The sequence below is a fragment of the Saimiri boliviensis genome, chromosome 1 (assembly GCF_048565385.1).
Source record: "Saimiri boliviensis isolate mSaiBol1 chromosome 1, mSaiBol1.pri, whole genome shotgun sequence".
NCBI classification, from domain to species: Eukaryota; Metazoa; Chordata; class Mammalia; order Primates; family Cebidae; genus Saimiri; species Saimiri boliviensis.
In genome coordinates this window covers 143,183,805-143,211,443 of record NC_133449.1, presented here as the reverse complement: position 1 = coordinate 143,211,443, position 27,639 = coordinate 143,183,805, and the positions used below count along the sequence as shown (strand labels likewise).

Sequence of the window (27,639 nt, the reverse complement as noted above, 5' to 3'; positions counted from 1 at the left end):
AATGATAGTCCCAGTACTCTGGGAGGCCAAGGCAGGAGGATTGCTTGAGCCCAGGAGTTTGAGACCAGCCTTGGCAATGTAGCGAGACCCTGTCTCTACGAAAATACAAAACTAAAACCAAACCACCCACCCCTACCTCCGCCAAAAAAAAAGAGAAAGAGACAGATAAGTCAGTCCATGGAGCAATGGTTCCAGAATAGCCCACAAATCCCATTAATTACTTGGTATTATTGGCAAAAGTGCATGCACATGCGTGTGTGTGTGTGTCTGTGTGTGTGTGGGTGTGCACTGCATGCGTAAATTTTCCCTGAGGTGAGCTGAGAGCTCCAAGATTTCATTACTTCCCAAAAATGTCTATGATCACATTAACACTATAGAGGAAACTGAATCATTGTACCACAGAGGATCTTCATTTTTGGTTGGGATTCTAAAGTTCTTTGAAATAGCTAGAGTGTTTTTGTCTAATACCTAACTCCCAACATTCAGAGGACCCAGTCTGGGAGCCCACATTACACATGGTTTGTGTGTGGGTCCATGCCTTCTCTCTGCTGGAGTCAATGCAAACACACTCCTACACACTCACACACAGGCATGCACACACTTTGTCTTGCGCAGTGAGAAATTTTCATCTGGTCTCCCAGTTCTCCTTCCCTGTTCTCCCTCACCAGGGAACTCTTCTGAGGAGTGAAGGAGTCTTTTACTAAAATCATTTCAGGGACCTCACAAGGCTCTACAAAACATTAAATCGCCACCCAATGAATGGTCACGGGAAAATCAAGCTCCATGGCTTTAGAACCAGTCTGAGATACTCAAGGCAGAAAGAGATCCCATGAAGACTGTTGAACCAAGATGGCTCACCACCTAGAAGACCACATGCCCTAAACTGAGCTGGCACACTTCACAGTGTGGAGCAGGAAGAACAACGAGCAATAAAGAAAAGAAAAATAGCCACTTAGGAAAACAAATGTTTCACGGCTTTTGAATAATTTAAAATGATGGTACATTTGACTGCGTCATGTGTTCAAGCCAGCTCACAAAGACATTCAAACATTCTGGTGCTATTCTGAGCCAGCTTATAGTCCTTCGGTCACCAATACTGACCTCCCACACGTTTGAGTTCTTCCTTTCCATCAAAGAACAAGAAAATCATGTGTCTGTGGGTTCAGAAAGAATGAAAGGAACTTAAGCATTGCAGATGCTGGCCAGCCCACCCTGGGTTTGAATATCTCTGCCACCAGGCAAATTAACTGTATCCTCTGAGCCTCAGTCCTCTCATCTGTAAAATGGGTGGCATTACTTATCATACAAGTCACATGAGAACTCCATGAGTGAAATGTATGCATGGCAAACACAAGATACAAGCACATAGTAGGTCTACTCTGGCATATACATAGAGGGAATAACTAAAGAAGGTCTTTTTTTTTTTTTTTTTGAGACAGAGTCTCACTCTATTGCCCAGGCTGGAGCACAGTGGCATGGTCTCAGCTCACTGCAACCTCTACCTCCTGGGGTCTCAAGCAATTCTCGTGCCTCAGCCTCCTGAGTAGCTGGGATTAGAGGCATGTGCAACCACGCCTGGCTACTTATTGTATTTTTAGTAGAGAATGGGGTTTCACCATGTTGACCAGGCTGGTCTTGAACTCCTGACCTCAGGTGACCCACCCGCCTTGCCCTCCCAAAGTGCTGGGATTACAGGCGTGAGCCACTGCACCCAGCCGCAAAGAAGGTCTTAACACTACATTCCCTCTTACCACCCAAGATGTTGGGTAGATTAAATGAATTAATAAAGTATGGAAGAACTGCGAAACAAAACACAAAGCCTCTGTAAAATGTTACAGAAAGACCGTGGTATGAGTAAGCTCCAAGCCTGTGTAGGTGTGAAGCTGCCTCATTTCCCAAAGGTCACAGGCTCTCCATTTTACTTATGGTCTTTTCTTGTCTTCCAAAGAGTGTGTGAATTCAGTGGCTGTGGTGAGCTTTTTTTTCTAGGCTCTAGCTGAGCCTTGGATGAGTTTTATCATGCTAAGGGTCAACATATCCCCAGACAGAATCGTATTTTAATTCAACAGCATTCAGTAGTTATTAAACTATGATAAATGCTAAAGTGGGAAAGATTACACTTAGACATAAGAAGTGTCACTTGAATCACTTAAAAATATTATAATGTATGGCTAATTGCACCTTGACTATATTATCCAGTGCTGTGAAAACACTTCAGATCCTTAAGTAAGGTACCATTTAAATACCTATTTCGGTATGTAATGGGTAATATCCTTGAGTGCAAAGGTTGTTAAAGGACCCAACATTCATTGAGTATCTATTATGTGCTAGGTACTTTGTCCACATTAATTCATTTAATTCTCAAAACAATTAACTCCTGGAGGCATTTATTACCAGCCCCATTTTACTGGTAAGGAAATTGAAATTCAGACATGTCAAGTCACTTGCCCAAGGTCACACAGCTGATCAATGGCAGAGCTGAGATCTGAATGTGGGAATGCCATCTCCAGAATCCACTGTCACAGACAGATACAATGTGACTTCTGTGACTTCTCTGCCCCAGTGTCCTAACTTATAAAACGGGGACAGTAATTATACTAGGTTTTTGTGAGGACTGTATGAGATGACTTATGAGAAGCCCATAACACAGTGCTCAGTATATGAAAGCATTATGACCTACTGTCATGACTGTCTCCTAGGTTGCCATGCTAGCACACTTAAGCCAACAACTCCAGAGCTGGGATTCGCTTTGGAGAGAAATACTTTCTACTCGCCAGTATAGATTTAATAGGGTTGAAGCAACACAGGGCACAGGTCTAGACAGCAGAACTGACTCCATGATTTCCACGGCCCAATGCAAAGTCAAATGTGGCGTCCTCGTCAAAAAAACCATCACAGACTTCAAGATGGTGACGGCAGAGCACTGAACCAAGCATGTGGCTGCTAAGCGAAGCACCAGAATCTCTACAAGTCCACAAACTGAATGCCCGTGAAGCCAGCACCCAGGGTGAGAATCGAGGTTGCCTTAGCTACTTACACAATCTGTGGTCTTAGGCAATGCGGTGGAACTTTGAGTCTCTCTGATTGCTCATCAGTAAAATGGAGACCATTCCTGCCTCACAGGTTATGGTAAGAACCAAACAAGCTGTGTGATGAAAATGTCCAGCTCCCCCACAACACAGCATGCCAGCGGTCCTCAACCCTGACCACGCAGCGGGACCACCTGGGAACCTGCTGAAAATGCGGATTCTGGCAGCTCTTGCTCCTGAAGATTTGGATGGAAGAGGGCAGGGAGGTACTCCTGTGTTATTAAAAAGCTCAAGGCAATTCTGATTGTGCTAACAAGCTGAAGATATTCTTTAGCATAAGAACATTCAGCCTAGAATTAGGATGGTCGTTTCTCTCTCTCTCTCTCTCTCTCTCTCTCTCTCTCTCTTTAAGATTATAGTCAAGGCATATTTGAAGGGCCGTTTGTTTTGAAACAAACCTTATGAAATTGTTTCAATATATCACTTGGTCAGACGGTCTGTGATATGGCTTCAGGACACACAAAAGATCTGTTTTATATCACAAAGCATGGAATGATTCCTCCATTGCAACTGCAACGTCAAGGTCAAAGTTTTCACACTGAACTCAGTGCCTCCCACCCCCAATCTTCCAGTTTCTTGTTGCCATATAACCACAACAGACCAGTGCCAGTGAGAATGGACAAACCACAGCAGCCTTTCTTTGGAAACACGTCAATGCAGGGAGGAAACTGATCATATGGCAATGGCTTTCATGACACCTGGCACATGCCGCTGGAACTCAGCTGCATTTTCACCTGGGTGTCGGCTTCGGGAATGACAGAATGGCCACATCTGACAAGTCACATGCATCCTCTCATCAGAGCCATTTGATTTTTTTTTTTTAATAGCAGACTGCATTCGCCCTGAACAGAAGTATTAATGAAGGTTCAAGCCTATGAGGAGGCAGGTTTGAGACATTTAAGAGCTTCTAGGCAGTGGTGACAAGGCAAAGCTGGCACATGCATGTACCATTAATGGGCTGTCATTTGGGTGGTACATAAACACGAATAGGAGGCTAAGAGCTGTCTGGAGTGGCTCGCTGGGGGCCAGCAAAGCCCATGGGCTAACCCCATAACATGATGCAAGCTCAACTCAAATTTCCAGGCTGTAGTTTATCTCCCACACTGTATACTGGGGCTGTCAGTGTGATCAGCAGGTTATGATGGCCAGCTGCAGGTGGCTTTCAACCTCATGGTGCCACGCACAGCTCACCGCCCTGAGCCAATCAAACGGCCATCTTGGACTGTCATGGAGACTGCTGACTCCTTTCTTTTGCTACGTGACTGCCTAAAAACTCAACTGATATACATGCCTCACTGGCCTCAGGTCCGTCATTCACTTTTGCTTTTCCAGTCATCTCCAATGAAATGGGTTCTTCCCTGTTTTCTGGACAATCTGTGATGGATGTATGGGGGGCTGACTACCCAGAAATGCAAGATGCTTAGGAATAAAGGGAGGAAAAAAGCTCTTTAAGATAATGCTCTCCTGACTGGAATCCTTTTGCAAAACCAAGTTTTTCTCTCTTAAGACCTCATTACCGGCCAGGTGTGGTGGCTCATTACCCGGCTCATTACCGGCCAGGTGTAGTGGCCAGGTGTGGTACTTTGGGAGGCCAAGATGGGTGGATCACCTGAGGTCAGGAGTTCAAGACCAGCCTGGCCAATGTGGCAAAAACCTGTCCCTACTAAAACTACAAAACTTAGCCGGGTGCGGTTGTGGCGTGCATCTGTAGTCCCAGCTACTCTGGAGGCTGAGGCAGGATAATTGCTTGAAACCGGGAGGTGGAGGTTGCAGTGAGACAAGATCACGCCACTGCACTTCAGCCTTGGTGACAAAGCTAGACTCTGTCTCAAAACAAAAAGACATCCTCACTGAATCGTAGAACGTTGCATCTGCAAGGGTTCTTAAGGTCAGTCATTCCAACCCCCAATTCTATAGGCAAAGAAACGAGACCCAGAGAAGTGAAGTGAGGTCTGGACCTCGGTTTCTTTACCTATAAAATGTTAAATAATAGTAAGTGGCACAGGCAGGGCAAGAAGCTCCATGCACCGACAGAACTGTCCGCCCTGTGCACACCTCCCGCTCAGCCCCGGCCCATCTTGGTTTTGCTGCAGCAAGCACTAGGGAGGCTCACAGAGGCAGCTTCCTTGAAAAAGGAGTTATCCGTTATCAGGCTTCCTTTAAATATGGTTTCTTCATCCTCATGCTAAGCCCATTTTTCGTACCTTGCTCCACTTCCTGGTTTATTGCTGCCTGGTTTGGGGTTCTGAAGTCAATGTCGCCGGTAAATAGTTCAAAGTCTCTCTCGCTGATCGCGATGCCCTTTCCCTCCCATTCAAGGTCTCGGCCCAGCCCCTCTGGGCGAGCAGTTAAGATTTTCAGTGGCTACGAGCCCCCTTCCCGGACCTCTTCACTCTTTTTCAAGCCTAAACATCAGTGCTGTGTTCACATGCACATGTCACGCGAATTTTTCTACTCTTTCCACTTCCAACATCGCTTCTATTTCCAAGGAGTCAAAGGGCTTTTCAGAGTCCATAAAAGTCTATGTACACAATGGCATTTTATACTCAGCAGTCTTCCCTGGGACTTTTTCATTTTCTGCAGGTGATCCCGAGTTGAGAAATGACTTCTAAATCCTGTCTACTCTCATGGCTGATTAAAGTCCAGAAGTCCCTGTAGTCCGCCTACCAGTACTTTTGTGAAGATTTTGCATAACTACTGAAAACAGTTTAAAAGATCATGTCTGTGATCTATTAAACAAGACTTTTTTTTTTTAAGGGCGATAAAGGGTTTAAAAGGAACATGTGAAACAGAAATGTCGGAGCTCTGCTTATTATACATTAGAAATTATAAGAATAACACGTTTACTACTAATTACACAAGTCATTTATCACGAAGCTCTTGCCGGAAAACGTGTTTGAATTCCCCCAAATTCAAATACAGAATCAATGGGTAAATAATTTATACTCAAGCAATTATTTGCAAGACTTTATTTAAACTAGAATTTAGTAAAAGTTAATTCAAAGGTGTTACTCCTTGCATCCTGTAATGAAGTTGTTGTTGAATTAGAATGACAACTTGCTTCTCTTGGTAAAAGGAAAGGGAAATGTAAATTTCAGAGATGATTTTTCTCCGGCTGCTCTGAATAATCACGGCCAAAAGGGCCCATGGTTTTGAGGAAGGAAAGGACTTTGGGCAATTCCAGTGACATTGGAGAGTAGCACAGAATTTTCAAATGAATCAAAGTCCTGGGGCTTAGGGGCATTTCTTCCGTAGGACCAACATGAAACAAAAACAGTAACGAAACCCTGAAAAAACTCGTACCCATCCATTAACAGAAACTCAGTGACACCTACATTCGAAACATACACCCTTGCATGCAGACACCTTCACACACACCTCTTCCTGGCTAAAATAAATCGTAGTGCCAATCCCACCCCTAATGACAAAACACATCCCAGATGCTGTCAAATTGCTTTCACAGAGTTTAATGAGTTGAACATCCAGAGACACACTTGTAGTTGCCACTGGTCCTGAGGCTTCTAACTTTTCCAGTGTGAAGAATTAGAGACACCCAGGCCTGGGGACTTAAATTTGTGGGGTCAGTGTGGGGGCGGGGGTTCAAAGTCTCCAGATCCATTTTCTGTAGAGAGAAAAATTGTGAGACTGCTTTTCACCTTCCACTTCTCACCAATTGGGTGGCTATTTATTCCCTAGCCCTTTGGCTGAACTGTGTTGTGTTTTATGAAACATTGTTCTCAGGTCGGGAATTTTGGGTAAGATGGATCAGACAGGCAGAGACCAAGTGTGTTCTACCCCTGCTGACCCAGCAGCCATGAGCATGCCGTGGCAAATGGTCCTCAGGAGACGGATCAATGTGGGGCAATATGGAAGAGCCTCTTAATACTCTCCTGCCCATGAGAGATTCCTTTATGGGTGTCTTAGAGGATCAGGATGTGGAAACTCCCGAGGGTCCTGTTCCCAGTTCAACTCCTGCTAGCCAGAAAACCAAGCTACCACCGAACGAACTGGATTGCTGAAGGAAAGCAAAAAGTACAGGTTCCGCTAAGGACAGGTGCACGAGATTATCTGTGTTCAAAGAACAAAATGAGGCGGTACATGATAAAATTCTCCTTCTGTGCCTCAGGCCATGCCTCTGAACATGTCTTTGGTTCAGAAATTTACAAAGAGGGCTTCACAAACTCTCATCTCTGTCATTACTATGATGTACAATTTCCCTATACAATACAAGAAAGTGTAGCTGGAAATTTTGAGTTAACCCTTCAGACTATTAATGATTGTACAAATTTTGGACTCAAATGACTTACAAAGCTATTGAACAAAGTTATGCTGCTAAAATAAATACTATGTTACTGCACACGAGATTGACGGGATCTGCAAAAATCAAAGCTACATAGTACATGCACTCTTGGGGCGAGAACAGGGCTGGATTGCAGCATGCATGGGGTAAACAGGGATGCAGCAGACTTGTCTGGTCCTCTAACCCTTCTGCAGGTCCATCAGAATCACCTATCGACGTAGAGGCAAGAAAAGCAATTAGCAGAGAAAAAGAGGGAGCCAGCGAAGGGACAAATGTGAACGAAAAGAGAGCAGGTGGGTTATTTCTCACAGAATGATATCTTGGCCGGGCGTGGTGGCTCACGTCTGTAATTCTAGCACTTTGGGAGGCCGAGGTGAGTGGATCACAAGGTCAGGAGTTCGAGACCAGCCTGGCCAACATGGTAAAACTCCGTCTCTACTAAAAATACAAAAATTAGCTGGGCATAGGGGTGGGTGCCTGTGATAATCCCAGCTACTCGGGAGGCTGAGGCAGAGAATTGCTTGAACCCGGGAGGTGAAGGTAACACTGAGCCTAGATCATAGCATGGCACTTTAGCCTGGGTGAGAGTGAGACTCTGTCTCAAAAAAACAAAAAAAAGAATGACATGTTTGGAATTTTTAAACATATATACAGACATATGTAATTGTACAGAATATGAAATTGTATGAATTATGCCTGAAATTTTTTTGTTATTGAAAATAACAAACCTCCATGTATTCATCACTTAGCTTCAACAATGATCAAGGTCTGCCTGGGTCACCGGCCATTCAAGGCCAGCCTGGGTTCACCTATTCCTCCCACTCTCCTTCGCTTGATTATTTTGAAGCAAATCTCAGACTTCTCATTTCATCTGTAACTATTTCAGCATGCATCTCTAAAACACAATAAAACAATTTACAAACGTAACCATAATACCATGATCACACCTAAAAAGATTTCCTTCATGTCATCTAACATCCGAGCAGTATTCAAATTTCTCTCATTGTCCCATACATTTTACTTTCGAAGTCTGGATTAGGAGCCAATACGGCCCATACATTGCAATGGTTGATGGGTCTCTTTTTAAGTCTCTTTAATCAATGAGGTGACCTTTCCATCTCTTTGTGTCCTTGATTTTTAAAAAACTTTTGTTGTTGAAGAAATTGGGTCATGAGTGCCATAGAGTTTCACACAGTCTGATTTTGCAGATTGCATTTTTATGGTGGTGTTTACATGTTCTGCTGTCTCCTTTCTCGCTGTTAAGCCCGTGGAGAGATTCAATGGCTTGACCGGGTTAACTTCTTTGGCAAGACTATGTTACAGGTGGTTGTAGGTATCTCTATCAGGGGGATTCACTGCCTGCTTGAATCTCTTTTCTTGAAATGAGCAGTTATTTTTCATCATTGCTTACATCCATTAATTCTATAAGGTTCACAAAATGGGCATCTTTTAATTCTATCATTCTTGCTCTTCCTGTTTCTCCTCCTTCTCTTTTTCCTTTTTTTTTTTTTTTTTAATTGACAAAGCTGGAATGCTTTATAGATGAAAATTTCCCCCCTTTTGGTTCCCTTGAGTTTTTGGTTTTTGTTTATTCATTTTGAATCACTATAAACTCATGGATTTAGGCATACTTGATCTGTGCACTTCAATCCACTGAAATTCATGGCAGTTATTATTATTTTTGGTAATCATTTTGTGTCACCTTTGGCTAATGACACTTCAAGTTGACTCATGCATCCTTGCTGTTTTTTTTTTTTTGAGACAGAGTCTTGCTCTGTCACTGGGCTAGAGTGCAACAGTGGTGTAATCTCGGCTCACTGCAACCTCTGCTCCCAGGTTCAAGCGATTCTCCTGCCTCAGCCTCCCAAGTAGCTGGGACTACAAGCACACAACACCAAGCAAAGCTAATTTTTGTATTTTCAGTAGAGACGGGGTTTCACCATGTTGGCCAGGATGGTCTCCGTCTTTTGACCTTGTGATCCGCCTGCCTTGTCCTCCCAAAGTGCTGGGATTATAGGTGTGAGCCACCGCGCCTGACCCATTCTTGCTTTTTGATGTGACAAAATATTTCAGGCTCATCTTGCGTATTTCCTTCCTCAGACTTGAAATTAGCCATTTCTCCAAAAAGCCTTGGGTCCTTTTAGTGAGAAGCACTATTTAGATTTGGATGTCAGGGTTGGTCACTGCCAATGGGTTAGTCACTGTTTCCAAGTCTTTGCAGTGAACACAGCAAAAATTATATACACACACACACTCTTTAATCTATAAAATTATATAACTATATAGGCATTTATAAATATTTAAGATAAAATACATTGTAAATTTATACTGATACTTCTCACTCAAATTCAGAGTTACAAGTTTTTATTTAACTTTATTGATCCTTCAGCTCTATCTTCTTTTCTTCATGCTAAAAAATCTCAGTTCTCCATGACAATGATGTAAATACTCATTTGCTTTATCCCACATCTGATACCCAACAGTCCCAGAAAAACAAAAATCCAGTCATCAGCAATATCATTACTGAAAACAGCTTACTATTTTTTTTTTTTTTTTTTTTTTGAGACGGAGTTTCGCTCGTTACCCAGGCTGGAGTGCAATGGCGCGATCTCGGCTCACTGCAACCTCCGCCTCCTGGGTTCAGGCTATTCTCCTGCCTCAGCCTCCTGAGTAGCTGGGATTACAGGCACACGCCACCATGCCCAGCTAGTTTTTTTGTATTTTTAGTAGAGACGGGGTTTCACCATGTTGACCAGGATGGTCTCGATCTCTCGACCTCGTGATCCACCCGCCTCGGCCTCCCAAAGTGCTGGGATTACAGGCTTGAGCCACCGCGCCCGGCCTACAGCTTACTATTTTTTATAGGTCTTTTTGTCCTAAAGGATGTACATCAAATTTCTACACTATAAAATAATTTAGATGGCTCCTTCTCTGTGATAACACCATCCACTGGATACACCATTGGGTTCCTTCATTTCATTTTGATTTGAAGGATGGCTTTTGAAATTTTACTTTTGATTTATACCTCTGTAAATATTTACATATGTCCAAAGTCAAATGTACAAAACAAGAGAAGTCTATTCAGAGAAGTCTATCTCATGGCCATCACGGCTATTCTCTTCCTCCTCCTTTTCACCGTAGGTAACTTTAAGATAAGTTATGGCTTATTCTTCATTTGGTTTCCTATTAACAATAGAGACAGCTGCTTTCGTATGTTAGACTTTACATAATTTTTCGTTATAGAATCAATGAGTTTTCCAAGCTGTGGCTCGATCATAATTGCTGAAGGTACAGTCTTAAAGCCTAGAACAGTTCAAATTTGAGAATGTCATTACTGACTTGTTACAGTTCTTTAACAGTGTAGAAAATGCTTCAAAAATTCTTTTAGGTTCTGGACCATTTTCTGTCTCTGACCTTTACTCAGCTCGTCCATAGAATTTTTCAGCCGTGTCGGCAAGGCTTCTACCACCTACTTGCTGAACTTAAATTCATTTCATTTTCATGAAAGGAAAGAAATCCCTTGAAATCATTTATTAGTTCTTCTGAAAAGGCACAGCCACCTGGGACTTTTTCATGTTTGTTGTGTGAACAGCCATGTCCCGCTTTTTGCATCATTGGCTGGAGTCAATCAATGTTGAAATCTTAATTCATGGTGTTTATCATGGCAAGAACTATAAGAGAAGATTTACACTTTCCGGAGGCGTGGTTGAGAGGTGGATAGAACGTGGCAGTCACGGGGAGGAGGATGTACATCCTCTGTGTCAGTGGAAGATACAGATGACCCACCTTACATTCAACGTCCCACTGAAAACTGATTTTTCTGTCTTGATAATTGTAAAACTGGTTTGAGAGTCATTCCATGATCTAAGACATTTTACTTAGCTGCCAATATATTGGGATAATACCTTCTAAATATTGCCCTTTAATATCTTGGGCTTTGGCAAACAATAACTTCAATTTTTTTCAGAAACATTTTCACCACCATGACTGCTTTTTTATTTTCTTGGAGACAGAGTTGCTCTGTCACCCAGTCTGGTGTACAGTGGCACCATCTCAGCTCACTGCAACCTCTGCCCCTCAGATTCGAGCGATTCTCCTGCCTCATCCTCCCCAGTAGCTGGGATTACAGGTGCCCACCACCACGCCTGGCTAATTTTTGTATTTTTAGTAGAGATGGGGTTTTGCCATGTTGGCCAGGCTGGTCTCAAACTCCTGACCTCAAGTGATCCACCCACCTCAGCCTCCCAAAATGCTGGGATTATAGGCGTGAGCCACCACGCCCAGCCCATGGCTACTTTTGATTGCTGCAACAGTGTCCCCAGTGGTCCCACTTCTTTCACTCTGTCCCCCTCGCCCAAATCTGTCCTTCACATAGTGGCCATCAAGAAGGAATTAGACCTACTGGGTATTAAGACCTACCATAAAGCCATAGTGATTAAGACAGTATCAGCACAGAGATGGACAACTAGATCAATGGAACAGAACCAAGAGCACAGAAACGGATCCTTGCATATTTAGATGCTTATTTCATGACAGAGGTGGTATTGGAAATCAATGTGTAAAGATGAGCATATTCTCTCATGCACATCTTCCCATCTCAGTTGCCATTCACAGACATCACTTTTAGTGGCTACATGGTACTCAGCCATATGAATGTACCATCATGGCACCATCATTCATTTAACAAATCCCCATCTCCTAACATTTAAGTGACTCCTTTTTTTTTTTTTTTTTTTTTTTGCTATTATAAACAATGCTACGATGGAGATTTTTGTATTGAAAAATGTTATACAAATTCTTATATCCTCAGGATTAATTCTTCAGAGGATAACAGGTCAAAGGGCTCAGATATTTTGGAAAAGCATGGTCCACATTTCTTTCCTGAAAAGTCTGCTACTCCCACTAATAGCCTATGAAAGAGTCAACATGCTTCCTCTGACAACACGGAATATCATTAAGATCTTTTTGCATTTCACGAGTAAGGAAGGGTAACTTATAGTTGTTTTGATTTGCATTTACTTGATAACATATAAAGCTAATCATTCCTCCCCACCAAATGATGGGCCCTTTAAAGCTTTTCTTTTTGAAAACATTTGTTTTTGTTCTCATATGGTTACTAAACTGCGCTTTCTCACACCACTCCAATCCACCAGGTATGCCACTGTGAAATTAATATCTCTCAGCAACTCTTGTATACCTGGTTTCACCGTTCTAAGAAATGCTAACGGTTAAAAAAAAAACACTATAAAATTACGTACAGATAAATTTACTATAAAAGATAACGCTTCTTGCTTCCTGCAGGACAAGGGCCAAAGTCTTTAACCAGAGGTTGATCTGCACCAAACTAACCTCAGCATTCTCTTCCACCATAACCCTCGTCCTTGACCAACTTGGTCTGCTCTCTGTTCCTTCTCTATGTGACATATTCCTCCCCCCATGCTTTGGCTCTCGTTGCTCTCATCTCAGAATTTTCTTTTCACTTGCTCAGTTTCTTATCTCCCTTTATGCCTAGCTCAAGTGCATTATCCCCTTAAATCTTTCCCTGGGAGAACATCACCTCTGACCTTCCGAGATACTTACTGTAGTACCTTCCCATGCTTCGTGCCATCTGCCTTTTTAAGATTGTTCTTTTGGGGGCACATGTTCTAACTGAAGTGTAAAACTCTCAAGGAAGAAGACAGCACACCTTGAGGTTCTTTTATGCTAGTGTTTCGTACAGTCCCAAGAACTCCGCGTGTGGATGATTCTGACGATCAGGAGGATCTGTCAATGGCATGTTGGCGAGGGGGAGATGAGAGTTTTATACTCCTACATCTACATAATTCCAAATATTCTGATAATGTTTTTACTGAATTTTCAGATGTTTAACACTATTACCTGATTTCTGAGTCATGGAGGAGTAAAGATGTTAAGGGCAAGTAGATATTATAGTGAAGTCTGCCCAAGTTGGTAAGTAGCCATTATTGGGTCATTCTGGAATGCCTTGGCTTTCTGCTCCTATCGACACACAAGCCCCAATCTCAGCCCAGGTCCCAGTCTATCATTCCACACTCCACAAGCCCCAATCTCAGTGCTGTATTGTGGGCTGGGAGACTCTGGACACAGAAAAAGCAGGATACAAGGTAAAATGGAATAAAAGCCAAGTTCCATCTCGGCTACTTACAGGCTGTGTTTCCATAGATAGGCAGGCTACCTAACTCTCTTCACCCACATACCACAGACGGCAATCTATTCCCCAGGATTCTTGTGAGAATGAAGTAAGACAATATATACAGAGTATGCAAAGTTACTGCCACAGAACCAGAACTCAACACATGGAAGGTATTAATGTAAGCAGAAAGGAAGAGGACCCTGTTGGTCATTTCCGTCTTTCTATCAAGTAAGAGGTTGGGTCAACATGAGCAAAAATAAGACGAGGCATGTCCAAGGTAATAAGGGACAAAGGCTGGAGTCTTATTTGGGGTCCACCGCTAAAGCATTTACCCTACTCTGTAGGGCACTGATTCCAGGGCCAATTCAGGGGTAAATTAGGATGGAAATTGCAGCGTGGATTGTGCAATGCTTACTTCTGAACAAAGGTAGCATTCAGGGCTACTGAGAGTCACTGAACACAGCGACCAGAAATTCTGGAGACTAAAAACACAGTAACTGTGAAACTCCGGGAGAAACTCTAGAGGATGGCTACATTAATTGATACAACAATGAGAAATTGACAAAGGCGGGTGAAAATGAAAAGCATAGATGACGCATAACCAAGCAAAAGAGAAAGCAGAAGGAGCAATGTGGACATCAGAAAGAATGAAATGTAAGGTTAAAGGTATGAAAAAGAATGGAGAATGACATCATATAATGTAAAAAACCACAGCTTATAAAGGAGACATAATATCCATAAACCTATATGCACCATACAACGCAACAGTTAAATATGTAAGGGAAAAAAAAACAGCTTAAAATACAAGATTGTGGCCAGGTGCATTGGCTCACGCCTGTAATCCCAGCACTTTGGGAGGCTGAAGTGGGCAGATCACCTGAGGTCGGGAGTTCGAGACCAGCCTGACCAAGACGGAGAAATCCCGTCTCTACTAAAAATATAAAAATTAGCCGGGCGTGGTGGCACATTCCTGTCATCCCAGCTACTCGGGAGGCTGAGGCAGGAGAATCGCTTGAATCTGGGAGGCAGAGGTTGCAGTGAGCCAAGATCGTGCCAGTGCATTCCAGCCCAGGCAACAAGAGCAAAACTCTGTCTCAAAACAAAAACAAAAACACAAGATTTTAATGAAAACAAAGTAAGAGTTGGAGGTATCCATACACATCTCTCAGAATTAGACATATTTACGAGACAAAAAATAAGAACAGAGGGAATTCAATATTTTTTAAAGAACGCAGGGTAGATAACTTGCTAAAGTTACATTATCTGAGGAACTAGTGAAATGCACTGACACAAGAAAATAAAATCACTGGCATCAACATTGAGAAAAGCAGATAAAATTCTCACTTTTGTGTTGGTATATTTGAATACCTAGAAAGCCCAAGAGACTCTAATGAAACATTAGTGAAACAAACGAGACAACTTAGTAAAGAGGGAAAGACAAATACACAAAAACCAACGCTTCGCTCTCTCCCAGCATGAAGTACCCAGAAACGAGAACGGGAAAAAAGATGACGAGAGGTTAAGAGATTAAAAAAAAAACTTTAAAAATACTTAGAGATAAATTTAACCTAAGAGAAACTTGGGTGGCCAGGAGCAGGGGCTTACATCTGTAATCCCCAACTGTCTGGGAGACTGAGGTGGAAGGATCGCTTGAGCCAGGAGTTTGAGTCCAGCCTGGGAAACATAATGAGAGCCTATTTCTACAAGAGGAATTTGGACGCTGAGTTATATGTTCCTGGGGTCACTGTATCCTCACTAGTGAGGTCTGAATTTCAACCCTGGGCTCTCTGTTCTATCTTTGCTTGCTCTCTTTGAGTCCAAGAAATAGTAGCTGCTTCTTGTATGTACTATTCCTATCTTCCTTAGAGTCTTCTTTTAACTCTTTTAGTAGTTAGCCAATATTTTACTAGTTAAAATCTTCCATAAATTTTCCCCATTTAAATTACTGGTGTGGTTTCTTTCTCCAGACCCTGACTGACGTAGACCTGTATGAATAAACTATAAAATCTTATTGAAAGACCCCTAAACAAGAACTAAATAGATATTTTCTCAGATAGAAAGACTTAATACTGTAAAATATTCTTCCCAGTAAACATATATAAATTTAATGATATTCTAATTAGAATTCCAGTAAGAATTCCATTATTTTTGGAAATGGATAAAAATATCTTAAATTCTGACGGTAGGGTAATTACATGAACAGCTAAGAAAAGCATGAAAAATAAAAATTGTGGTGAGAGATATGACTAGCCATATATAAACTCATTGTAATCAAATCTAAGTGGTTTAGGCAGAGAGAGATAAACAAAGAGATGAGTGGAACAGAATGGAAAAATCTTGGGAAAGGTCTTAGGACACATTCGAATTTCATCTACTACAAGGGCAGAATTTCATTTCAGAGGGCAGAAAGTGGTTTATTTAAAACACTACGCTAGTACTAATGGCTAGTCATCTAGAGCAGAGGTTGGCAAGCTTTTTCTATAAAAAGCCAGATAGTAAATATTTTAGACCAGTGGTATCCAATCTTTTGGCTTCCCTGGGCCACATAGGAAGAATTGTCTTGGGCCACACATAAAATACATTAACACTAACAATAGCTGATGAGCTAAAAAAAAAAAAAAAAAAAAAGCCACGCATAAATCTCACAATGTTGTTCTCAGAAAGTTTACAAATTTGTATTAGGCCCCACATTCAAAGCCATCCCGGACCACATGAAGCCCATGGGCTGCGGGTTGGATGAGCTTATTTAGACTTTGTTCTAAAATATTATGGTCTCTGCTGCTACTACACAATTCTGCCATGACAGCGTGAGAGCAGAGCTAGACAATACATAAATGAATGGGCATGGCTGTGTTCCAATAAAACTTTATTTACAAACACAGGCAACTGGCCTATTGGCCATACTTTGTCAACCTCTGGTTTAGAGGAAAATAAAGTAGTCCTCCATTTCTGACCAAATACAGAAATAAATTCCAGATGGAGCAAGGACTTAAATGTAAAATATAAACCTCTTAGAAGAAAAATCCAGGTGTGATAAGGTATGGTCATATTATGAAGGGTATCCATTCTAAGTCAGAAAATTCAGAAGCCATAAAAGAAAAGCTGGACCTATTTGAATTTATAAAAACGTAAAACTTTTATACGACAAAGATGTGATATACAAAGTCTGAAGATAACAGATTTAAGAAGAATGTTTGCAGTACGGATGACTGATGTCTCTAATCTACAAAAGGCTCTTAACAATTGGCAAGAAAAAGACAAACAACCCAATAGAAAAATGGACCAAGGGTATGGATTTTAGTTTAAGTGCAATTGGAGTCCTTGGAGGTTTCCAGATAGAGAGTAATATGACTTATGTTTTAAAAAGCCCACTCAGGCTACTGTGTAGGGAATGGATGGTGGGGGGCAGGATGCAATCAGGAAACCAGGGAAGCTGGCTGGGATGTTTTTGCAGACTACCCCTCTTTTCCCAAGAGAAGGGTTAATAGATGGTCAATAAATGTAGGCTGATTTTTGATGAAAACATTTTTACCATGCTCTGCTATGGCATCTAGACCAAGGATCCTTGAGCTGACTACCTGATCCTTCCCTTGAGGGTATGTGAGGTTCAGAACATAGTAGGCCTCTTTTCAGCTTTTTTTCGTTTTCTTTTTTTTTTTTTGAGGTGGAGTTTTGCTCTTGTTGCCCAGGCTGGAGTGCAATGGCATGATCTCAGCTCACTCCAATCTCCACCTGCTGGGTTTGAGCAATTCTCCTGCCTCAGCCTCCCAAGTAGCTGGGATTACAGGCATGCACCACCACGCCTGGCTAATTTTTGTATTATTAATGGAGATGGGGTTTCTCCATGTTAGTCAAGCCGGTCTTGAACTCCCGATCTCAGGTGATTCACACACCTCAGCCTCCCAAAGTGCTGGGATCAGAGGAGTGAGCCACCACGTCCAGCCCCAGCTTTCAATATAAACAAACGTGTGTCTCTGGTTGATGAAACCCAAGAGCTTGGATGAGGGCAGTCCCTGAGAAATCCTGCCATACTCGTCCATAGCTCAGGACGGTTGCTCCTCTTAGCTTTGGTTATAGAAGGGGAGGCAAGAATATCTGTTGCAATCTGAAGAAACTAGTGAATTCTTAGTCTAATGAGAGGGAGGACACAGGAGGATGTGGATGAAACTGACAAGGAAGGGGGATCCTAAACTAACACAGGAGATGACAGAGGACGTGCCTGGCCGCCCCCCACATGCCCACATGGGGAGGATGGGGTTGCACTGAATAATCTCTTCTCTGCTCTTGAGGCTTGGGGACCCAATGACTTAACTGAAGTCGTGTGTCCACATATGAAGCCAACAGTTTTCAAGTAATAAATGGTCAGAATGAAATAACGACTTGCTTCTCCTCAGCTAGGAAGCGGGATTGGAAACTCCAGCCACCCACCCAGCAGCAGGGACAGCAGCTGAAGTGACAGGCAGCACAAAGGAACATCCCTCCCACCCTCCCTCCCTCCCTCGGTTTAGGAAGCCTGAGGCAAAAAGCCCAGGCTGTAGAGCAGCCCTGTGGCTTGGTGCAGAGCCTCCGCTTTTTCAAATGTAAAATAAAAAACATCTGGACAGGAGGGATCTCTGGAGAAAAACGAAAGAACGCACACAGACGAGAGCTGCCTGGGAGAGGCAGTGGAGCTGACATTTTCTGCAAAGGGAAGAGAATAGCATTGCCACAGAGGGACCTTGCATCCAGCAACAGAGCTCTTGCGGCTTATCTTTGTGGAGGCCTCTCTGTTGCCAGAAATCCCTTGTGGAGCAAGCACAAGAAAGTGGATCCAAAGGAACTGGGGGCTTGGGGGGTGGGCAGTGTTAGCTCTCCTCCAACTCTGCCCCTCACAGCTGCATCTGGGCAAATTGAGGATGCTCTATTCTCCATGACTGAGCTTGCGTCTGGTTTCCCAGGGAGATGGGCACAATGGACTCTGCTTGCCAAGGATGCTGGTCTTTAACAAAACAGCCGTGCCTTGTGCTCTGTGCAAGCACACATTTCTGCACACCCGGAAGAACGCATGCCTTCCAACAAGTATCTGCCATGTGGGAGACACTCATGAAATTCAGGATCCTGCAATCGTTTTTGCATTGCCCAAAGGCCTCCCAACTCGCGGGTGCTCCATACACACGCTTCAAAGAAATAAACGAATGAATGAGCAGATTATTTTGGAATCACATTCTAATCATCCATCTGGATACAGACCCCAAAAGAGGCAACAACCATGTGAATGAGAGCATCTTTCTGCCATGATGTCAGATGCTCTGGGCCGGGGATTGGCAAACTGCAGCCCAAGGACCAAATCTGGCCTGCACTCTGTTTTTATAAATAAAGATTTATTGGAACAGCGCCATACCCCTGTGTTTACATATAGTCTATGGGCCGCTTTTGAGCTGTTGATGGTAGGCTGACTTGAGTAGTTACAACAGAGATCACATGGGCTGCAAAGCCTGAAATATTTATTATTTGGCTGTTCACAGAAAAATTTGCAGACTCTTGCTCTAGGCAACTCCCTGGATTTAGCAGGTCTGAGGGGAGGTCAAGGAGTTCATGTTTCTAAGAAGCTTTCACTTGATGTTGATGCAGTTAGTCTTGGAGTCACCCTTTGCAATGCAAGGTTTTAGGCACTCTCTTTTTCTAAAACAAACAAAATGATGAACCATTAAACATTAGCTACCAATCTTGTACAAGGCACGAGTTTGACGCTGCAGTATCACATAACTTGAGTCGGCTGCAATCAAAGAAAAAGTCTTGGGAATCCCCATTTCTCTCCTCACTGGCCTCACTTACTGATACGAGCCTAGCAGCATACACCAAGGAAGAGATGGGAACACTCCCGCTTAGTTCATGGATAGCCACAAATCTACACAGACAGCTCAGTGGACTTGCATTGCCTTTTGACTTCCCGCATCCATTCATCCTGCTCCTGATGGCAGCCGTTTTGAAATAGTTCTCTCCTCCCGTTTCCACTCGTGCTTTGGGCCAGGCTGACTCCAGTCTTAGCCCAATCAGCACCTTGCTTCCCGCCTAAGTTACCCTGATTGGTTCAGGGGTGAGCATGTGACCCACTGGGTTTCCATGGGACTTTCCCAGAGACTTCTGTGAAAATGATGTTCTTTCCTGGAGCATCTGTAATTAGACAACATAGACTCTGAGCTGCTGTAGGCATCTCATGACCTTAAGAGGGGACTCTGAGAGGGAAAGGAACAAGTATGGAGGGGATAGTTCCAAGCAACAGATGGGAGAAGAAGCTTGGTAACTTTTGTTTAAGCTCCTAATCCAATGCTACCTCTAGCCACCGAGATGTTCCCATGGGTTTTTCAGTTATGTGAGCCCACACAGCCCTTTTTGCTTCTGCCATTTGGAGTTAACAATTTTTGTGCTTTGCAGCTGAAAAAAAAATTCAGATGGGAAGTTATTAAAACTTGCCATCTAACTGTGGCTGAGCAGCTAGGGCCATGAACACTCCCGCATGAGAATCCTGCAAGTTTGGACGCGTTTTGGCACATGTCAGGAGGAGCATTAGTAAACAGCTGCCTTTCTTGGAGCGGGGACGCTTGCTGCCTTGACCATCACCACGGCTGCTATCACTTATAGACCCCGGGAGCTCGGATCTCTCCAACTGCAACCAGCTCATGTCAAAACAGTCCCTCAGTTTCAAGAAAAAGAATCCTGGGAAAGGGTTCAGGAATCCTGCCACAAGTCAACGGAGCTATGTGTTAGGTTTTAAAGGGAAGTTGAGAGTTAAAGAAACACACAGCGAGACAGTGGCAGCGCTACAGCAAATGCAGCCTTTATGTCCAGCGTAAGACCCTACAGAGGTGGAGGACCAGCCTATGCCAGTGCCTACCACTGCTTCCAGGCCGGGATACTTATAGGTATGGGCAGGAGGGGCCTAGGCAGTGTGGCTTGCTGCCTGGGATGATACTGATGAGACATTCCCATGATGAGGCCGTCTGGCTTCTGCTCGCATGGAATGTCATGTTCCTTGCACTTTCTTCCAGCAGGTTATGATGAGGATGTTCCTGTGTCTTGGCGTCAGGCAGATGGGCAGGATGTCTCTCATGGCCTGAACCCCCGTGGAATGTTTCACTTCACTAAGGTCTGTGAAATGGTGGGGGGTTTACAAAATGGTGTAGTTTGGACTAACACAAAGAACCACCAAAGAACCTACCGAAGGGTGGGTCATCTCAGGCAAAACGACACCAGGTCATGTTTTCTTTAGCACTGTTCCATGTTCTCTTAGCATCTTCTTGACCCTAAATTAACCACAGCTCGCTCGTACGCTCTTTCTCTCTCTTTCTCTTCCTCTCTCTCTGTCTCTGTTTAACTCTCTTACCCAAACAGCGTTCAACCAGTAAACAGGTAGGAAAGGATCTTATCAAACAACCCGCAGGAGTCAGTCTCCCCAGTTTTTTAACCAGATTGATCTGGATTTGAATTCCAGGCTCACCTCTCACTGGATATGTATATATAAGTAAGCAACTTAAAAGCTCTGAATCCCAGTTTGCTTATTTTTAAAATATAAGCTCTCCTGAGTTATCGCAGAGAGATGAGATAAAGCATATAGTGGTCAGGTATAAGGCTATCATCAAACCATAAAATTAATATTACAGACATAACATTAATACTGTTTTAGCCTCCTGGAGGGGTTTGCATTTTCATAGGGAACAATTCCTTCCTAACCCAACATTAGGAAGCGTAATGTCAGAATCTCAGTCCTGGCAACAGACCTGTTGCTGGGTTTGCCTGACAGGTGGCTACTTCACGAAGGTGTTCAGGAGCCCTGCACAGTCCTTAGGCAATGACCCTGAGAATCAGAAACTCAGGCCATGTATGTGGAAGTAAAAAAAGAAAGATTCCAGAGACTGGAGGGGTTGCTGAGTGACAATCGGGCTGTCATCACTGAATTCTGCTGGGCTACCTGGAATTGGCTTAGGGTGGGATTACACAGACTCCAGCCACACAGAATTTCCTTCTATTTGGTCAGGGGGAGCATCATCCAGTGAGGACATGTGTTAGTGATCTCTCTTGCATAAGCTAGGAATTCCCTCAGGATCCATTTTTTCCAGGAGTTTTGAGAAAGGGACCGACGGCAAAGAGGATGGTCCTTCCACTCCCAAGAGCAGCCGTATTACTTAAAAACTAGAGAAATGCAGGGACTCAAAACAACCCCGGTACAGCCTGTTCCCTCTTCCCGCATAGGATACGAGCCTGTGTGGGCCCTGATTCCACAGTGCACTAAAGACCCGTGGCACCTGCATCACTGGCGTAAATGACAAGCTTCTGAAGTTCAGATTCATTAACACTGAGAGTGGTACCCAGTGGATTTGTGCCAGATGAGCAGATCCTTTTCATTGCCCATTTTGGAAATTTCACATTTCATTCTGCTTTGTGACTCCCCCCACTGCATGATAATATAGATGAACATTTTGCAAAACAATAACAACTAATGTTCTGCTTGAAGGAAAATCAGACATTAGGCTTCTTATAAGAAACAAGAAGTGATGTGGAAGACTTCATGATATTATATCTTGGAGAAGAAAAAGCCATTCCGTGGTTCACTCCCCAAGTCTGTGGGATGGATTGTTTTTCTCAAAAAGGGGTTATTTTCACAACTTTGAGACTACAATGAATTTCTGCAAAACCCACAGAAAAACTGCCTCTTTTCAGTGACTTTTCCCCCATCCTTCCCCAGGAGTCTTTAAATCTGACAAAATTTTTCTTTTCAATGAAAACAAAAAAATTAAACAGTTGTGTCTCAATAGGGCTAGCAGCGCTTTCAAGAACTGATAATAATTTATTTAGGACCATGTATAGTAAGATAACTTTATATACATGTTGCACAGAAGCACCCTGCAAACACCGTGCTGCTTTTCGCTGTGGTACCATTCCTTGTCGGAGCACCCAGGAAACTTCCATCTATCAGAGATCACGTATGACAGTCCTATCTTCTGTGTAAAAGGTCATCTCCCAGCAGAAGAACAGCTCGCCTAGTTAAAGGGATACCAATTTTTAGGCGCTCTGCCAAGCTGAAGACGGAGTGAATGAGTGAGAGAGGGAGATGTCAGATTTCAAATGCAGGGCACGCTCATGGTGCCCTCAGATGCTGAGCGTGGAGGAGGGGAAGAGAAACCTCTGTTTAGAGATGACTGGGAAAAAAATCAGTACCACACGGTGCACTTGAGAAGCAGTAGGGGGGGCTGTTCTTGCCCTCTCCTTGGATGTGACAAAATGGCCACCATGGGAACAGGAAGCAGCAGCAAATGGCGGCTGCAGGGCTTCTTGGATGTTTGAGGAAGTGCCTGTGTCTGTCCAGATCTGTGTGGGGTGTTCCTGGGGTAGCAGGCTTTTAAAGTCAGGGTGAACAAAAGGGATGCGTTTAGAAGACACGGACAATTGATAAGGAAAGTGGTCAGAAAGCACCAAACGGTAATGATCTGGGAACACCCAAGGCTCCAGGAATGCATGTTGACCCCAAGGAACTTAGAATTCACAGTATTTTCGCCATCTTGAATCTACATAACCATGCCACCGCAAGGAACCAAAAGTATCCTGGTCTCTGCAAACGCTCAGCAGCTGCTTTTGAAATGCTCTGTTTAAAATGACCCCATCCCTACCACGGGTAAATGGGCAGGGGATTGGAGGCCCCATGGAGGGGTATCCCTAAGCCAACCTGCTAGGACAGCAGACAGGTCTCTGCCCTCCCCCAGCTCCCACTGTTAGCTCCCTTCCTCCCGGGCGTCGAAGACTTCCTGACACTCCCCGTTACATCAGACACTGATCTGGCCCCGTTTCCCTATTAGAAGGGCTCTGTGACGACCCGCCAAGCCCACACACCGATCTGAGTAACTGTGTTTTCCTTCCTTCAGGACATGGTTACGTTTAGTAAGGTCTTTTCCTTCTCAAGGCCGATGCCCACAGCAAAGAGAGCGAAGCAGTCAGAATTTCAGACACTGTGAACAACTCCCCTTGGGGTACCTCTGGGGCTGGCGTCTTTACATCACTGTGACAGAGAACTGGCCCGCACAGACTATGACCACCGTGTCTTTTCTTAGAGCTTTTGTTTCTCTGTGGGTGTCCATGTGCTCTTTTTCTTTCTTTCCTCACCACTCTCCAAACCACACTCACACAAATAGACGTCCGCATAAAGAGAGATGCGCATATGAATGTTGTCTATCCATGTGACACTCTCACACACGTGGGGCGTTAGCACAGCCTTTCCCCACAGTCTCTCTTGAGCTTCCCAGCACCCAGCATCCCCCAAAGCAGGCAATGGCACACTCTGGCTCATATGCTAAATCTAGCCACTGCCTGCTTTGTAAATAAAGCTTCGCTGGAACACAGACCTGCTGATTCGTTTGTGTATCGTCTATGGCTGCTTTTGCGATAGAACATGGTTGAGTACTCACAAAAAAGACCATGTGGTCTGAAATACTTGCTCACTGGCCCATTAAGAAAAAGTTTGCTGCCCCCTAGTCTAAAGCAGCATCTTATATCTAGAAAATCTATTTCTTAAAAATTGTCAAAAGCTCTTTCTCTTATAAGTGTTTCATAAACCTCTACCTCTTAGAGTCATGGAGCCCTGTAATTAGAAGGTGTATTTGAGATTATTAGTCCTACTTATGGCCGAGTACCTGATTCTCTTCTAGAATACCTGTGGACATCTCATCTCTCTTGATGCTTCCAGGAAAAGGAAACACAGATACTCATAAGGAAGCTGTGAAGTTTCCCAACAGCTTGATTGGAAAGTTCTTTTTTATCTGCAGTGAGAATCTGACATCCTATCATTTCCACCCACTGATTCCCATTCTGCCCTTCGGGGCCAGTCAGGAAAAGGAGGACAATCCTCTTTTAAAAGTCAGCCAGGAACAGCGGCGCGCACCTGTAATCCCAACACTTTGGGAGGCCGAGGTGCGCGGATCACTTGAGGTCAGGAATTCGAGACCAGCCTGGCCAACATGGTGAAACCTCATCTCTACTGAAAATTCAAAAATTAGCCAGGCATGGTGGTGCACACCTGTAGTCCTGGTTACTTGGGAGGCTGAGGCAGGAAAATCACTTGAACCTGGGAGGCGGAGATTGCAGTGAGCTGAGATCGTACCATTGCACTCCAGCCTGGGTGACCGAGTGAGACTCCATCTCAAAAAACAGAAAAAATAAAAAAAATAGGGCACGAATGTCTGGAGGTAATTGACATGCCTCGCCTTTATGTTTTGCTTCTCCAGATTAAAAAATAACCCCAGTCCCTTTATCTGTTCCTCAGGTGGTCTGATCTCAAGGCCTGCCACCTCTGTAGCTTCTCTTGGTGGTCGATATCCTTTTGAAACCTAGAGGGCTATGAGTACTATGAAGACATCAGGTGCCTTCTCAAGATGGGCATTCATTCCTGGTCACCATGGTGCTGACAGTTCACCAATGACGTGTTAGAAGCTTCCGGAGGGCAGGAGCAGAGGCTTGCTGCTCTTTCTGGAGCACAAGGCACAGGGCCACTCCGTCATCTAATCAGATGTCCTTTGAAGCTGGATATGCCAAGCCTTCGCACCAATGGCTGGAGGCCTAGCGGGGATTCCACCGGAAAGCTGGTTCTAGAGAATGGTATATTTTGAATTAACCACTCAACAAATCATAAAGCAGGATTGTCAGACTCATTATGGGAAAAGCTGCACTGAAAATAATGCCTTAAGTATGTGTTGTTGCTGCTGGGGATACAACTGGTATTAGTGGCTTAAGGGGCTCAGGAAATTTCCATGAGACCGTAACAAAGGAACAGCCAGCATTTGGTGAGAACAATGGAGGATGGACCCTTTTTTTTTCATTGATGAAAGGAGATCTTTCTTATTATTTAAAAATTTGCTACTCTGAACACCCACTTCTCCCCCGGTGTACCAGGTCAGAGTTACTGAGGAGGAGGTTTAAAAAAAAAAATCCTTAAACCACCCCCCCAAAAGAGGGCTCGATGAGGTCTCGTTCTGTGGTAATGAGCTCCAATTTAACTCGATCATTATTTCTCACATTAAAGGCCCCAGAATAGTGTCACATGCCCAGAAGTTTTTTTTTTTTTGTTTTAACCAGCTAATCCTAGAAATAAGAAACTGCCATGAGGGACAGTGAGTCAGGGCCTGGAAAAGTGCTTTAGGAGAGGAATGTGGTAACAAACTGACCGGAACTGTGGGAGGCACAGCCTGTGCAAAGCCCTTACCACCGAGGGTGGTGGGGTGGGGCCCAGCGTATATAGGACTGCCCAGTGAATAATGAAGAGCCTAGGTTTGGGCCGGGTGCGATGGCTCATGCCTGTAATTCCAGCACTTTGGGAGGCTGAGGCATGCAGATCGCCTGAGGTCAGGAGTTCGAGACCAGCCTGGCCAACATGACGAAACCCTGGGTCTACTAAGAATACAAAAACTAGCCAGGCATGGTTGTGGGCACCTGTAATCCCAGCTACTCAGGAGGCTCAGGCAGGAGAATCACTCGAACCCAGGAGGCAGAGGTTGCAGTGAGCCGAGATCATGCCACTGCACTCCAGGCTGGGTGACAGAGTAAAACTGTCTCAAAAAAAAAAAAAAGAGTCTAAGTTCGGTGTTGGATTCTAAGTTTGAGGCTTAGCTGTGCTGCTTGTGACAAAGCTTTACAACTTTAGGGAATTTTACTTAAGTTCCTGATGCCTTGGTTTGGCTCATCTGTGAAATGGAGCCCAGAATAGTACCTACTCCCAGGGGGAGACAAAATCAAAGAGGATGCAGAAAACAGACTCTAACATATCAAGGAGAAGAAAGGAATCTACAGGATGATGGACAGGGAGGGACATCCGGAAGCAACAGCTGGGCTCCAGGCTTAAAGATCAAGCAGTGCCAAGGGGGGCTCTGGGAGAACTTTCATAAGAAGACAAAATGGGTAGAACGCCCAGTAGGTATGCATACATTGAGAGATGGCCTCCCCTACCGGGGAGACTTCAGGTATGTGTCAATGACAGAAGACTAAGAAAAGCAAAAATAGAACCACCAAAACCAGTTATTCAGGAAAGGAAGAGTAAACAGAGTACTACATGGCTCAACTAGGCTAACTACTGATCGGATAAAAATGACAATATCACAATATTGGCAAGATGGGAATTTTATGAGGTTTTTTTGAAAGGGCATTTAAAAGAGAGCTTGGCCCTCATTTTTCGCAGTGGGAAGTCAGTAGATAATGCCTACAAATAGAAATCAAGAAATAGCAACAAGGCCAGGCACAGTGGCTCACACCACTGTAGTCCTAGCACTTTGGGAGGCCTGGGGTGGGCAGATCACTTGAGGTCAGGAGTTCGATGCCAGCTTGGCCAACATGGTAAAACCCTATCTCTATCCCAAAATACAAAAATTAGCTGGGTGTGGTGACATGTGACTATAGTCCTAGCTACTCAGGAGGCTGAGGCATGAGACTCTTGAACTCAAGAGATGGAGGTTGCAGTAAGCCTAGATCATGCCACTGTACTCCAGCCTGGGCAACAGAGTGGGACCGTGTCTCCAGAAAAAAAAAAAAGACAGTGAAACAAAGAAACAGCAACAAAAGCATTTTATTGAGTGATACGGAGGTAAAGTTCTACGGAATCAATTTAAAGATTAAACGAGTTCACCCTAAAAGAGTAGGAGCTAGATGGGAGATTTGGGGAGAGAAATTATGCATATTTTTACAAGGCTGGTACAATTGTATGAATCTAAAAACTGTATATAAGTAACTTTGATAAAACTAAATTAAAAATCCTATTGAAATGGGTCCCATCAGCCAGTTCCTCCGGATTTATTAGCATTAAGACCAAATTTAGCAGTTTCTCTGCTGGCTCTCTCAACCTTCTAACAGATGAAATGTCAAATAAGGCGGGTCAAGAGTGTTTCCAAAAGTGTATATTTTTATTTATTTATTTATTTTGAGACAGAGTCTTGATCTGTCGCCCAGGGTGAAGTGCAGTGGCACAATCTCAGCTCACTGCAACCTCCATTTCTCAGGTTCAAGCGATTCTCCTGCCTCAGTCTCCCCAGTAGCTGAGATTACAGGCACCTGCCACAATCTGCAGTTAATTTGTGTATTTTTAGAAG

General features: G+C 43.8%; 1 long non-coding RNA gene across 1 annotated transcript in view; it reads left to right on the top strand.

The window, feature by feature from the left end:
- Positions 1–21,462: 21,462 nt before the first annotated feature.
- Positions 21,463–27,639, top strand: part of LOC101036484 (uncharacterized) — a 37,722-nt gene continuing 31,545 nt past the window's right edge. Inside the window, exon 1 of the long non-coding RNA XR_167563.3 lies at positions 21,463–21,896. This is a non-coding gene — a long non-coding RNA (uncharacterized LOC101036484). The remainder of the gene's footprint in view (positions 21,897–27,639) is intronic.